This window comes from Protopterus annectens, chromosome 13.part0 (assembly GCF_019279795.1).
Source record: "Protopterus annectens isolate FY-2018-M chromosome 13.part0, PAN1.0, whole genome shotgun sequence".
Taxonomy (NCBI): Eukaryota; Metazoa; Chordata; order Ceratodontiformes; family Protopteridae; genus Protopterus; species Protopterus annectens.
Window position 1 is genome coordinate 930,320,827 of NC_056747.1, and position 14,492 is coordinate 930,335,318.

The 14,492-nt window shown below is 43.3% G+C and overlaps 1 protein-coding gene across 4 annotated transcripts in view; it reads left to right on the plus strand.

Annotated features, from left to right (window-relative positions):
* Window positions 1-14,492, plus strand: part of MLX (MAX dimerization protein MLX) — a 702,906-nt gene that overhangs the window by 426,849 nt on the left and 261,565 nt on the right. The window lies entirely within an intron of this gene.

Here is a 14,492-nt window from a genome sequence, read left to right on the forward strand (position 1 = left end):
GGCGGTGCAGCCCTTTCTCATTTTCCATCAGGACAGGGTTGCCCTTCGTACCAACCCATCATTTATGCCTAAAGTGGTATCCAGGGTAGCTTTAAATCAAGCCATACACCTTCCTACCTTTTACCCCAATCCTCAAAACAAAGGGGAAAGGCTACTACATTCTTTAGACATCCATAGGCAGCTACGTTACTATTTGGACAGAACAAAGTCCTTCAGGAAATCAGAACAACTCTTTGTGTCCTATGCTGTAGGGGCTCAAGGGAAGCCAGTTTCCAAGCAGACTATTTCAAAGTGGATAGGCCACTGCATACGGTTTTGTTATTCCTATCATGGGAAATCTGTTCCTACAGGTATCAGATCACACTCCACCAGGGCCACAGCTACCTCTACAGCCTTCCTCAGAGGAGTTCCTACCAAAGATATTTTGGAGGCAGCCACTTGGAGTTCTGTACATACCTTCACAAAACACTACCACCTGCCTTTATATTCCAGAACAAGAGCAGGCTTTGCCACTGCTGTTTTGCAGGGCATTCTGGCTCAACCCAGTTCCTCCTAGTACCTACCACCCTGTGCGTAGCTTTGGGACTCTACCCATCTGTGATTACTGCAGCTGTATGCACGATGAACATAGTACAGTTTTGTACCTACCATAAATGTAGATGTTCGAGTGCTAATACAGCTGCAGTACAGGTTTCCCTCCCTCCTTGCCCTCTTGGTAAAGGCATGGGGCCTAACAACCCCTTCATACAACCTGACTGGGTTATCCTTCTTTGGTTTATTTGCTTGCAACCACTGATTTTGGATTATATTGCATTGCTTGTATATATATTCATATAAGCATAGTTTATGTATTGCCTTCCTTCTGGGGGCACCTGACATCTGGGGCAAGAAAGACTGAAGAACATGGCGTTGGCTGTGTCTTATATACTCTGGCCTCACTGACGTCAGAAGAGAAAGCGACGACAACCGACGCCGGACCAAGACTTTGGAATTCGGCCGACCGAGGGACCGCCTGCCAGCAGAGAAACCCATCTGTGATTACTGCAGCTGTATTAGCACTCGAACATCTACATTTATGGTAGGTACAAAACTGTACTTTCAGTAGGTCTTAGCTTTCAAGCATCTTCTTTCTCCAGGGACCCTGCTTGTCAGAACAGACAACACCACAGTCTTGTGGTACATCAACAAGCAGGGAGGGACTCACTCTTACCCCCTTTGCAGACAAAGCATGAATCTTTGGTCCATGGCAGCATCCCTGGTCCTGCATCTCCTAGCTCAGTTTCTTCCAAGAAGGCTCAGTGTTTTGACAGACCAGTTGAGCAGGCAAACCCTGGATCCTCACAAGTGGCAGCTGAACAGAGTAATCTTTTACAGTATCATTCAACGTTGGGGCACACCTCAGGTGAATCTTTTCTGCTCCGCAGACAACCATCTTCTACCTCTCTTTTGCAAAAGACAGCATCACAGCAGAGCCTGGAAAGTGGATGTTCTGTCCTTCCCTTGGATGTTGCTGTCAATGTACGCCTTCCCTCCTCTTCCCAGAGTATTAGTGAAGATCAGGGACGAACGACCAAGGATTATTCTCATAGCTCCAGACTGGCCCAGACAGCATTGGTATCCGCTGCTTCGCAGTCTCTCCCTTTTTCCTCCTTGGCATATTCCTCTGAAGCCAGATATTTTGGTTCAGGAAAGGGGAAACATTCTACATCCTCATCTTCAGTCTCTCCATTTGGCAGCATGGCTCATTGCATGACTCCTTCCCTTTCTTCTTCCCTTTCCCAACAGGTGGTTGAAGTGCTAAGGGAGGCCAGGAGGCCTAGCACTAGGAAGTCCTATGCTGGCAAATGGGAAAGGTTCTCTCAATTGATGCAGGCTAGAGGGGTATCTGCTTCTCAGCCTACTGTTCCTCTGATCCCGGAATACCTGGCTGATTTGCTTCAGGATGACCTTTCTTTTTCCTCTATCAAGATCCATGCTTCAGCCATTTCTGCTCATTGTTCTCTTGAACAACCCATTTTCTCTCATCCCCTGATGAAAATGTTTCTCAGAGGTGTTTGCAATTTAAAACCTCCCAGAAGAGCACCTACTCCAGCCTGTGATCTTAATTTTATTCTAGAGAAACTCACTCTTCCTCCTTTTGAGCCAGCTGCCGCTGCAGATTTAAAGTTTCTCTCTTGGAAGACTGCCTTCCTCTTGGCTATAACTTCAGCAAGGAGGGTTTCGGAGCTGCAAGCCTTGATGGCTGTGGAGTCTTTTCTTATTTTCCATGCAGATAGTCTGTCTGAGAACTAATCCCTCCTTTATACCTAAGGTGGTTTCTAGCCTGACTCTTAATCAGTCCATACACCTTCCTACCTTCTTTCCTAATCCTCAAAATCCTACATTCTCTTGATGTGCACAGACGGCTCAGGTTTTACCTGGACAGGACTAAAGACCTTCAGAAAACAGCACAGTTGTTGGTCAGTTTTGCCCCTGGAGCCCAGGGCAAGGCTATTTCTAAGCAAACCATTTCTAGCTGCCTCCTTTTGTATCAGACACCCTGACATCCTTTACAACCGACAGCAACCGGTGTCATTTTTACTTACCTTTGGTATTCTGGCCGACCGAGGGCTACCGGGAGCCAGATAACCCATTAGTTAGGACTGCAACAGTGAATACACTCGAACATCTACATTTATGGTAAGTGTACACAACTGTACTTTGTGAATACTGCAACAGTAAAGAGAATGACATCTACTGTTATAAGAGTTTACACAACTATACTTTTCCCAGGATTTTGAGAGACATGGCGTAAACGGTTGTCATGATTCCTTTCACCAGGCGTGAGAATGATTCTAAGGTATCTAAAATACACATGGACCCAATACTTACAGCTTCTGTTTTTTTTTAGATGTCTATTTTGAACTTTGAGTAAAATGAACTGCACTGGTGGAGACTACAGATACATGCAAATAAAGCTGTCCCCTTTTCTCCTCAACCTCCAAGTCAGTCTGTAACTACTAACTTGATTTTCATTGGAGGCAGTTTCTATGAGGACAAAAATGCCAGGCTTGTGGGATTCTTCACACAGACCAAAGGACATAATTTTGAAAGAGATGTGGGCAGTGATCATTGCATTTTAATCTTTCATTCATGTAACACCACAGTGATGTGGTGCATTAACAAGCAAGGGAGGGAGGCACAAGTTCATTCTCTCTGTGCAGGTGGAGGCACAAGTTCATTCCCTCTGTACTGGTTGGCTACAGTCATTTGAGAGTTAACTCTTCAGCATTCTTTAACCCCCCCCCCCCCAAACATCTTACATTTTGTCAAAGCAAAACATAGTGGCAGACAGACTGAGGACCAGGAAGAGCCTCATGAATGCAAATTAAATGAGGTTTTTTTTCCTGGTATTAATACAGTTCTGGGGAACACCTGAAGTAGATCTTTTGGCGCCCTTTCAAAACAGATAAATTAGTAGATGTTTTTTCATTCCCCTGCATGAAATAACACATTATACCATTTTAAGTGCTATCCGGGGTAATTCTGAAGATTCATAAGACTACAAAAAAATTATTTTGGTGACCCCCCTTTTGACCCAAGCATTATGGGTTCCCCCTTTTTTGTAGACTTGACCAAGGGCAGTTACCACAAGCTTCCTCACTGTCTGGGTCTAATCACACAAGGCAGGAGGAATTTCATACACCATCATTTAAAACATCTTCAGTTATTTTCCTGGTTCTGTTATGTTTTAGGCACATATTTTTAAAGAATGTGCAGCAGGTACTAAAGGAGGCAATAAATCCTGCTACTAGAAAGTCTTATGTTGACATGTGGAATAATTTTCTGTTGGGTGCCTACTCAATACCCAGGGCTCTGTCTGGGATTTTACCACTGTTGCTCAAATATTTGAGAGAGTTATTAGCCTCTGGCCTTTGTACTACTTTATCAAGGTACATTTTGTGGCCATTTCAGTATATCTGCCCTTGGATCATTTTGTTATCAGAATAGTTTCTGATAGAAGTGTTTCACATCAGATCACCTTGCAGATTGCTTCTTCCTAGGATCTTAAATTTCTGCTCGATAAGTTAACTACATCTCCATCTAAACTTGCACATCAGGCAGATTTAAGATCCATTACATGGAAAGCTCTTCACTTTGTTCTAACATCTGCAAGATGCGTATGTGAGTTACAAGCTCTCTTGGTGGGTAAACCCTATCTGGTCTACTTTTTGGATAGGGTGTCAGTAAGAACAAATCCCTCATTCATGCCCAAGGTTGTTTCAGAATTTTCTTTGAAGTAGGCCACAAATCTCCCAGTGTTCTATCCTAACCCTCAGAAGATTGGAGAGAGGATTCTACATATTGCCAACATGCATAGTCAGCTCAGGAACTACCTTGACAGAACCAAATCCTTCAGAAAAGTCAGTTGGCTATTTATTTCTTATATTGGGGCTAAGTGATGACAGCCTGTGTTAAACAAAATATTTCCAGTTGGTTGTCCTTGGCTTTTGCCCTTTGTTGTACTACCACCATGAACCAATTTTAGGCAATGTCAGGGCATACTGTCTAAAGGCCTTGTCATCTTTAATGATGTAAAATCCTTCTATGTGACCCATCTGATCATGAAAGGGTTCGCATCAAGATCTAAGGATGTAATGTTGCCCTTCTACTCTTCCCTCATCAGACCCATTATTGAGTACAATGCACCAATTGGAATGTACCTCGCTAAACATCTCCAGCAGCTGGAGAGACCACAGAGGTACCTAACCAAGAGAATTACTGGCCTCAAACAGTTGCCCTATGCAGCATGATTGAAAAAGCTAAGACTGTTCTCTGTTGCATACTGCTTTCTCAGAGGCAATCTCTGTCTAACGTACAGAACCATGTCCAACCCAGAATTGTTGAACATGCTCCATCTTAGCAAAACCAAATGTACTTGAGCTACACGCTCTAGGGATATAAACCTCAACACAACAATGAATAGAACATGCTGGAATGATAGATTCCCTTCGCAGAGTCTTCCCTTACAGTGGAACAGGGTCCCGATCTGCATAAGACAGAGCCTCTCACTATCACTCTTCAAGAGGAACCTTGATGAGTGGATGGGTAACAGAAAGTTCACACCGGGGATCACACCAACAGCACTACTAGATAGGGGCCAAGGGTACTAGCTGCTAGTACAAGGGTCTAGGGAACTACTAAAGGGGCGGTGAATATCGCACAACATGGCTGGGCTAATATATGCCTTCGGGCAGATAGCTCAGTACCAACCTATGAACCTATGTATTGGAAAGGGGTGGACACTGACAGCTTTCTAGAGACAGCTACATGGATCCATCCATCCACTGTACAAGGCATTACAAAATGGATTATTTTGGTCTGAGCAAAGCCAGTCATGGATCTAGACATTCTCCAGGGCTCCCTGGGTCTATTTTCTTCCTCCTGCCAGGCTGGATAGGCTTTGGTAATCAAGCTATATAGCCTAAAGGCTACTGCAGCAGTGGGAATGATGATCATATTACAGATGTGTAAGTTATACTTACCTGTAACAGATGTTCAAATTCCTCTCTGCTGCAGTAGCTGCACCCACTAACCATCCCCCTATTAGTGTATGTAGTTACTGTTAGGAAATAGGTTGGTGGTGGTTTCTTGCTTAGTTCAGGATAAATATGCTGCTACTTAACTTTTGGGCAAGAAAGTCCTGCAGATTTTTCGCTATGCCTGCTGATTTTTCCTCCCTCGGGGCTGATCAGTCAACAGTCAGAGTAGAGTAGAAGTGTGGGACGGAGTCATAGCTTTTGGAAGTTAGATGGTTGTTATGTCTTGAGCAAGACTGAACGCATATAACATAAAGACTACTGCAGCAGTGAGGAATTTGAACATTTACTGTTATGAGTAAGGGCAACTTGCACAACTATACTTTCCAGGGCCACTGTGCGCAATTGTCAGCATCTTCTTTGGGTTGATTTTTTTTTGGCTAATTGCGACAGAAACCAAAAGCCCCTGTACTGAACTTCTATAGTGGGTGACTCCCCTCCATCCTGAGTCTTAATCTGTCTTTGGGATCTTAATTGAGGAAGGAGGTGCACAGTGCAACAGTTCTACCCAAGTTAACTGTGCTACAACAGCACACCTGTTCCTTACCTTTAGTTAAGGTTGTAATTAGTGAAATTCACTTAAATGGTTCTCTACTTGATCCCTAGAGTCATTAAGTAATACTTAATGTTCCTAATGTGCAGCTTAGTATTCTGGACTCTCAGAATGCTAGCTGTCAAAATGCTGACAAAGGTTCTAGCCATCATGGCAAACTGTGTTGTAGCCCACTGGACTCTGTCATTTGAGTAATTTCGGATTCAAAAATAGTCTGTCCTGGTCCCATGTCAAACAGATCTTTCCAGAACACTTTTTGCTTGAAGTCAGAATAGGTGTTGCATCTACTCAATATTTCAGTAGCTAATAACTGTGATCAAGCCAGGCATCAGATGCTTTCGACTTGAGAAACATTGTAACTAGTGCAAAACACTTAGAAACACTTATATGTTTATTTATTTACTTACACTTTGTTGACTAGGTTAGTACCATTAGGCCAGCCCCCTCTTTTTAGGGGAAACCCAAAGTAGCATTCATACTGACTAAGGGAAATACGACTAGGGCAATGGGAAATTTGCCTACGCTCTTCTGTATGAAGAGCTGGAGATCATTTCCAGATAGTGGATTGAGGGAGGTCGTAGCTTGACTTCAGAGAACGTGTTATCCAATTTCAGTAGTATAACTTCTGCAAAGAAAGGAAGAAACAGCAGGCCTGTTTATCAAGAAATTGTGTTGGATGAAGGTGGTTTACCTTAAGAGACATTATAGCAGCTTATAACTAAGCCGCGGTGTAAACAGCGGTAGCGTTGTTGCCTCACAGCAAGAGGTTCTCCTGTTCAATTCTCGGCTGGAGTACCTTCTGTGTGGAGTCTGCATGTCCTCCCCATGGTCGAGTGGCCTCCAAAAGACATGCGTGAATGGACATGCCTTCGCTGAAGGTTGGGTTGGCAACTTGGGACCATTAAAAATCTACTGCCAATCATTAGCGGACCGGAGTTCCGCTGTGGCGACCCCTAACCGGGAAAAGCCGAAAAGACAAACATAGCAGCTTATTAGTGCAGTAAACCCACATGAGTCACAAGCTGTTTCTTGGGCAGATGCTGCAATTGTATCTACTTCAGAGGAAGATTTCTCCTGTTTTTGGTCAGAATGGTGCTAAGGGTCCAGAAGTAGGTGTTCTTCGTGTTTCACTGTTGCAGTCATTACATTTGGGTAATCTGGCAGGTTGCCCTCAGTCGGCCTGATTAACAAAGTCTTGGGTCCTGTGTCGGTTGCTGTCCCTTCTTCCATGACATCAGGTCGTCAGGGGTATAAAACATGCAGCCGACGCCATTACATCAGTCTTTCTTGCTGTGCGATGCCCAAAGCAGAAGCAGTTTGCAAGTGCCAGTCGGCCGGCTCCTGAAATTTTCATTTTCGAGTTTCAGAACCAAAGTCTTCCACTAAAAAGCTAAGTACCCCATTTGGGAAACTTTTTCTTGCTCCTTACCGATGTCAGTAAAAGTTAATAATTGCATTACTTGTGGGAAGCAAATACCTCATAAGGATTTTCATTTGTAATGTATTCCTTGCCTAAGCCCTGACCACAACGTACCTTGCTGTCAGTTTTGTACTAAATTTAATCAACTCACTATTAAATGTCGGTATATCTTTGCTTCTAAATATTTTGGCTCACGATTTAATTATCCAGAAATGTTGTCGGTTAGCAATCCGACTACCGGAATACCTAAAAAACGCAAAGAAAAAGACAGAGACAGGACTTCGAGGTCCAAAACTGACGACGACGCTTCTCCTAAGACAGTCGCTAGTTCGCCGGTACTCAGTAAGGCACTTTCGCAGCCCCTGATACCTGCTACTTTTGATTCGCAGGCCTCCACTGAGACCCATTAGGAGTCCAGTATGTTGCGAGATGCTTCAATTGTGGAACCCGTGGATGTCTCTACCTTAGATGGGTCCTGCGGACTGTGCAGGCACCGGCTTCTGAGGGTGTTTTCAGGCCTACAGATTTGTATATTAGACCAACGCCATCTTCAAAACTAAGGCCAAAATCTAAATCTATGTCTAAAAACCGATGCCTGGGCCACGTGTGCAGGCCCCTATGCCTAAAAAACAAATGATCAAAATGGCTGAAGATTTAATTACTCTGATCGGGGGTAGCCAAACCCCCCCCCCCCCAAGAGGCCTAGGCAGGGCATTGATTATGAATCTTCTGAACAGGATTCTATTTCTTCTGACTCTTCTAATGAACAGGATTTGTATATACCTACTTATGAAGACTCTGATGCAGAAGATTCCATTCCTTCTGCTTCTCCCCCAGGATTTTTCCTTTGGGGAAACTTTACATACCTTACGGGAACATTTCCACTGGGAAAGTCAGGATTTCTCTGAATCTAAAAAGAGACTTAGGGATTTTCTTCTTCTTCCTCAGCATAGGCCTTTGGCTATACCTCCTGTTCTGGACATTGTTGATGATGTTTTTTCAGAATCTAGTTTGGCTCCTGATTCTCTGCCTCCAGCTCCTGGTAAGCCAGACAGAGATGCTACAGGGTTCCTGACTTCCATAAATTCCTTTTCAAAAATCCTACTGCAGATCCTGAAACCATTTCTCAGGGTCCCAAGGGCATTAAGGCCTCTACTGCTAAAAATCTTACCTCTTTGGATAGAGATTCCAGGGCACTGGATAGATGGGGTAAGAAGGTTTACACTTCTGCAACCTTGGCAATCAGGGCTTTAAACTGTCAATTTCATATGCTTAAATATCTACAGCATATCATGGGACTGCTTAAACAGAAAATTATGTTAATTTCTGACTGTGTGGAAAATAAAGATTTACAAGATTTATTGCATTCAGCTGAACAAGTTGGAAAACATACTTTGCAATGTGATTTTGATTCTTTGGAGAGGCCTCTTGCAGGGCTGCTGTAACTGGGTCTGTGCTAAGAAGGCATGCTTGGCTCAAGGAGCAAAATATGCCTGACCATGTTAAAGCAAAATTGTTGGATGCACCTTTACAACAGGACCGTCTCTTTGGTAATAGGGCTGAAGAAATTTTAAAAAAGATGGAAGATAAAGCTAAATCTATGCAAACTGTGAAAGATTTCTTACAAGTGCAACCTCCAAGATTTAGTAGGCACTGGCCTACTAAGAACTGATCCTTTCCAGTACCTTTGAGAGCCACTCAAATCAAACCCAGACATTCCAAAGGCTCTAGGTTTCAGTCACAAGGGACTTTTAGAACAAAACAATGCGGTGCCTCCTCCTCCTCCAAATTTGGAAACAACAAGGCACCTCCTTATGGTAAACAGTCTCAACGACTTCCCTTTACACTTACCTTTTAGCCGCCCCTTTGGAGGGGAATGCTGGCACTTCATGCAATAAACTGGCAACTTATAACCCAGGACAAATGGGTTTTAAGTATAGTATCCCAGGGATACAGATTTCATTTCCACACGTTGCCAATCCCAAACAGATGGCCAGACTTGCCCCCAAATCAGTGGGCAGAGGCCCAGAAACAAGTACTGTCCCACATGAACATGGGGGCTATTCAACCAATACCAGAAAAGGAAAAGGTACAAGGTTTCTATTCAAGACTTTTCCCGGTACCCAGAAAAGACAAATCATGGCGTCCTATTCTGGGCTTATCTACTCTAAACACATTTCTAGACATTCCAAAATTCAAGATGCTGACTTCAGCAGTTACTTCCCATACTAGGCAAAGATGCCTGGTTGGTAACTCTAGACTTAAGAGGCTTACCTGCATATCCCAGTCAGGGAATCTTGCAGAAGATACCTCTGCTTCAAAGCAGGCTACTTGCATTACCAGTTCTCTTCACTGCCCTTTGGCTTATCTACTGTGCCCAGGGTCTTCACAAAGTGCCTAGCTCCAGTAATTGCATTTTGCAGGCAAATAAATATTCAAATATATCCATAACTGGACGATTGTCTAATTCAGGCAGAAAACAGGGACATTCTTCTAAAACATCTGGCATTTGTAAAAAGGGTTCTAACTTGTCTAGGGTACACCATAAACGAAAAGAAAGTACATCTGGTATCCTCTCAAAAAATTACATTCCTGGGTGCAAGCTTGAATACAATTGCTCAAATGGCTTACCTTACACCAGAAAAGCAAATTCATTTGGTGACTTACTTCAAACAAGTGGCCACAAAAACCCTGCTATCTGCAAGACAAATTCTGCAAGCCTTGGGGTTCATGGCCTCCTGCATTCTTCTAATTCCATATGCAAGACTGCATACGAAGAAACTTCAGTGGTACTTAAAACGTTTATGGAGTCAACATTGTCACAGTCTGGAAACAATGATTCCTATCATACCTTGCCTGCAACTAGAGTTCCTGTGGTGGTCAGAGGTCTGCCACCAAAACAGGGGACTACCATTCACTCCACCCCCTGCCACCCAAACCCTAACTACAGACGCATCAGACTATGCTTGGGGGGGTTCATCTTGCAGGGTAGTGCATTCAGGGCAAATGGAGCCCAAATCAAATGCACCTTCATATCAATCAAAAAGAGATGCTAGCTGTACAGAATGGCTCTGACAGCCTTCAAGGACTACCTTCATCCAGGACAATCAATGATAAAGACAGACAACACCACTGTTATGTGGTACATAAACAAGCAGGGGGGTACGCACTCCTACCCCCGTTGCAGACTAGACATGGCATTGTGGAACACAGCCTTGACTTATCAAATACAACTACAAGCTCAATTCCTGCCAGGAAAGTTGAATACTCTGGCAGACAAACTAAGCAGAAATCTCATGGACCCACACGAATGGAAACTGGAACCATGGATTTTCAACATGTTGACATGCAAATAGGGGAGTCCAGACATAGATCTTTTTGCCTCACCCCAGAACTATCAGTTGGATAAATTATGCACAAGAACTCATCACAAAAAAGCCTGGAAAGTAGATGCTCTATCATTCAGCTGGAAAAGCCTATCATTCTATGCTTTTCCCCCTCTGCCTCTGCTCTCCAAAGTTCTACTAAAAGTCAAACAGGACAAACCAAAAATGATTTTGATTGCTCCAGACTGGCCTCGCCAACACTGGTACCCACTTCTGCGCAATGTGTCACACCTTCCACCGTGGCACCTGCCTAAGACACCTTACTTACTGTCTCAGCAGAACAACCAAATTCTGCACACTCTGCTCCAAACCTTGAACCTTGCAGCGTGGTTAATCACCTAAATTTGCCCTTAGCATCCCTCAGCAAACCTGTGATGGATGTAATTTTGGAGGCAAGAAGGCCTAACACTAGAAAACCTTATGCTGTCAAATAGAAAAGAGTCTGTGTCTGGAATCAATCACAATGGGTAAGCACAGCAGTGCCCAATATTCATCAGATTTTACAATACTTAACTGAGATGCTTCACAAGGGCTTGTCCTTTTCTTCCATGAAAATCCATGCCTCAGCCATTTCAGCTCATTACAACACAAAACCTCCCCTCTTCTCTCATCCTCTGCTAAAACAGTATCTCAGAGGGGCCAAAAGCTTAAGACCACCCAGGAGAGCTCCAACCCCTGCCTGGGACCTCAGTTTTGTATTGGAAAAACTCACTCTCCCTCCTTTTGAGCCAGCTGCTACTGCAGACTTAAAATGTTTCTCCTGGAAAACAGCTTTACTTTTAGCAGTCACTTCAGCTAGAAGGATTTCCGAATTACAGGCTCTTATGGCATTGGAGCCTTTCATTATTTTTCATGTGGACAGGGTGTCTCTCAGGACCAGTCCATCCTTCATGCCTAAGGTGGTATCCAGTGTGGCTCTTAATCAGACCATTCATTTGCCAACTTTCTTTCCCAATCCACAGAACAAGTGGGAGCGGAGTCTGCATTTATTGGATGTACACAGACAACTTAGATTTTACTTAAACAGGACAAAATCTCTAAGAAAATCTGAACAACTACTGGTGACATTTGCTGCTGGGGCAGAGGGAAAGGCTATTTCCAAGCAGACTATTTCCAAATGGGTAAGCCATTGTATTCGTTTCTGCTATATGCACCATGGTAAAATTATCCCCCAAGGGATCAGATCTCATTCCACCAGGGCTGCATCTACTTCTACAGCCTTTCTCAGAGGTGTTCCTACCAGGGACATTCTAGAAGCTGCTACCTGGAGTTCAGTTCGTACGTTCACCAAACATTACCATTTACCCTTCTGCTCTAAATGGAGAGCTGGCTTTGCCACTGCTGTCCTGCAGGGCCTTATAGCTGGTCCTAATGCTGTATAAACCCATCCTCCCAACCATAGCTTTGGGAATCTACCCAAATGTAATGACTGCAACAATGAAACATGAAGAACATGGTACAGTTGTGTACACTTACCATAAATGTAGATGTTCGAGTGTGTTCACTGTTGCAGTCCTGGTTACCCTCCCTCCAACCCCCTGTTTTTCTCTTACTATACCTCTACTTTCCTTTACTATACTTAAAAGCCTTTTTGGTGTATTTGCTTTTGTTTGGAGGTATATTTTTGTGTAGTTAATTACTTGAATATTTGGCTCCCCTTTTGGGGGGCACCCGGCATCTGGGGCAAGAAAAACTGATGTAATGGTGTCGGCTGCATGTTTTATACCCCTGACGACCTGACGTCATGGAAGAAGGGACAGCAACAGACGCAGGACCCAAGACTTTGTTAATCAGGTCGACTGAGTTCAACTTGCCAGCAGATTACCCAAATGTAATGACTGCATCAGTGAATACACTCGAACATCTACATTTATGGTAAGTGTACACAACTGTATTTTGTTCATTGTTTCACAGGATCTGAAGACAGTTTCCCATCCTTAGTTTTCTTAGTTTTCCAATGGGAAGGACATTTTGAGGTTATTTTTCTTGATATTTCTTTTTCTTCCCAGGTCCGGGATGCTATTCCGATAGATGTAGAGGATTCTTTAGTGTTAAACCAGTCTGTTACACTTCCTACTGTGGATCCAGTTTTGAGAGTGATAAAAGTATGGAAAAGGAGAATGTATTGCTGATAACACAAAGGAAGATGTGCAGGTAGATGCCTGTTCAGCTGGTAATGAGAAGGAATGGGAGGAGGAAATGGTGTCTGTTAGTAGTCAAAATGTAAAAAGAAATTGCTTAAGAAAAAGTGTACAAAAAAGGGTAAAGGTTGAATTACACTGTTCTGTGAATGTTACTAGAGCTTTTAATAAAGTATGGTGTTTGGTTATTTTTGACTGGAGTAAATCTGTTAGGGCAGAGATACCCGTCTGTTGGATATTCAGAACTGATAACAGTTCAGAGGAGTAAGCAGTGATGTGTTGGGGTTGGGATATTTTTTTCTAGTATGGGTTTGGAAACATGTTTGTCTGTTACTGTATTGGCTTCCCCTGGAGTCATTTTTTTGGACGTTATTATTTCTCCTAGTTATGCTGTTTTAGTGGATTGCATTTTACACACTGAAGTTTATTTTTTTAATTGTTTTATGTACTAGCACCAATGTGACTGAACATTTTCAGCTGTTTAAATCTTTGGCTGTTTGAGTGTTTCTCTTCTAGTAGTACTAGTGGGAAACTAACTGTGCTTTATGAAAAACTGCTGGGGGAGGTATTGATGTCAAAGCGTGTCTTACTGTCTTGAAGGATTTTTGACTTCAATTAGGGGCAGATGGGAAACAATACTTGTAGTAGAAGTGACTATAGAAAGGGAGAGGAAATGGGTGGCTGCTATATGGGGCCTGTTCAGATCTGATTCTACTGTTCTGTCAGTGGGGATGGGTATAAAGAGAACAACCAGAATGCATGCCTCTTTGCAGGTGATGCATACCTTGGGGCAAGTTATTTTTTGATTATGTGAATAAGAAAAACTTCTGTTTCTTGGACCAAATGTTTGGTGATATATAAGGAGAAAAATAAGTTGTATTTTTTTGGTAGAAAAAGAATGACTCCTTTGATAATCACATTGCTAAAGTGGTTAGAAAATCCTTCTATGTGGCCCACTTAATCACAAAAGGGTTTGCATCCAAATCAAAGGAGGTCATTGTGCCCCTCTACTCATCACTCATCAGACCCATCATAGAGTACAACGCCCCATTTGGGATGTACCTTACAAGACACCTGCAACAGCTGGAAAGACCACATCACCAAGAGGATCACTGGCCTCAAATAGATGCCTTATGCAGCTCGACTGAAGAAACTCCAGCTGTACTTGGTTGCATACCGCCTACTCAGAGATGATCTCTGCCTGACATACAAGGCCATGTCCAACCCAGAATTGATGGACATGCTCCACCTAAAGAAAACCATATCCCCTTGAGCCACACGCTCTAGGGATCTAAACCTCACCACAACAATAAATAGGATGTGCTGGAGGGATAGATTCCTGTCCCAGAGACTTCCCATGCTTTGGAACAAGATTCCAGTCTACATTAGGCAGAGGTCCTCGCTAACACTCTT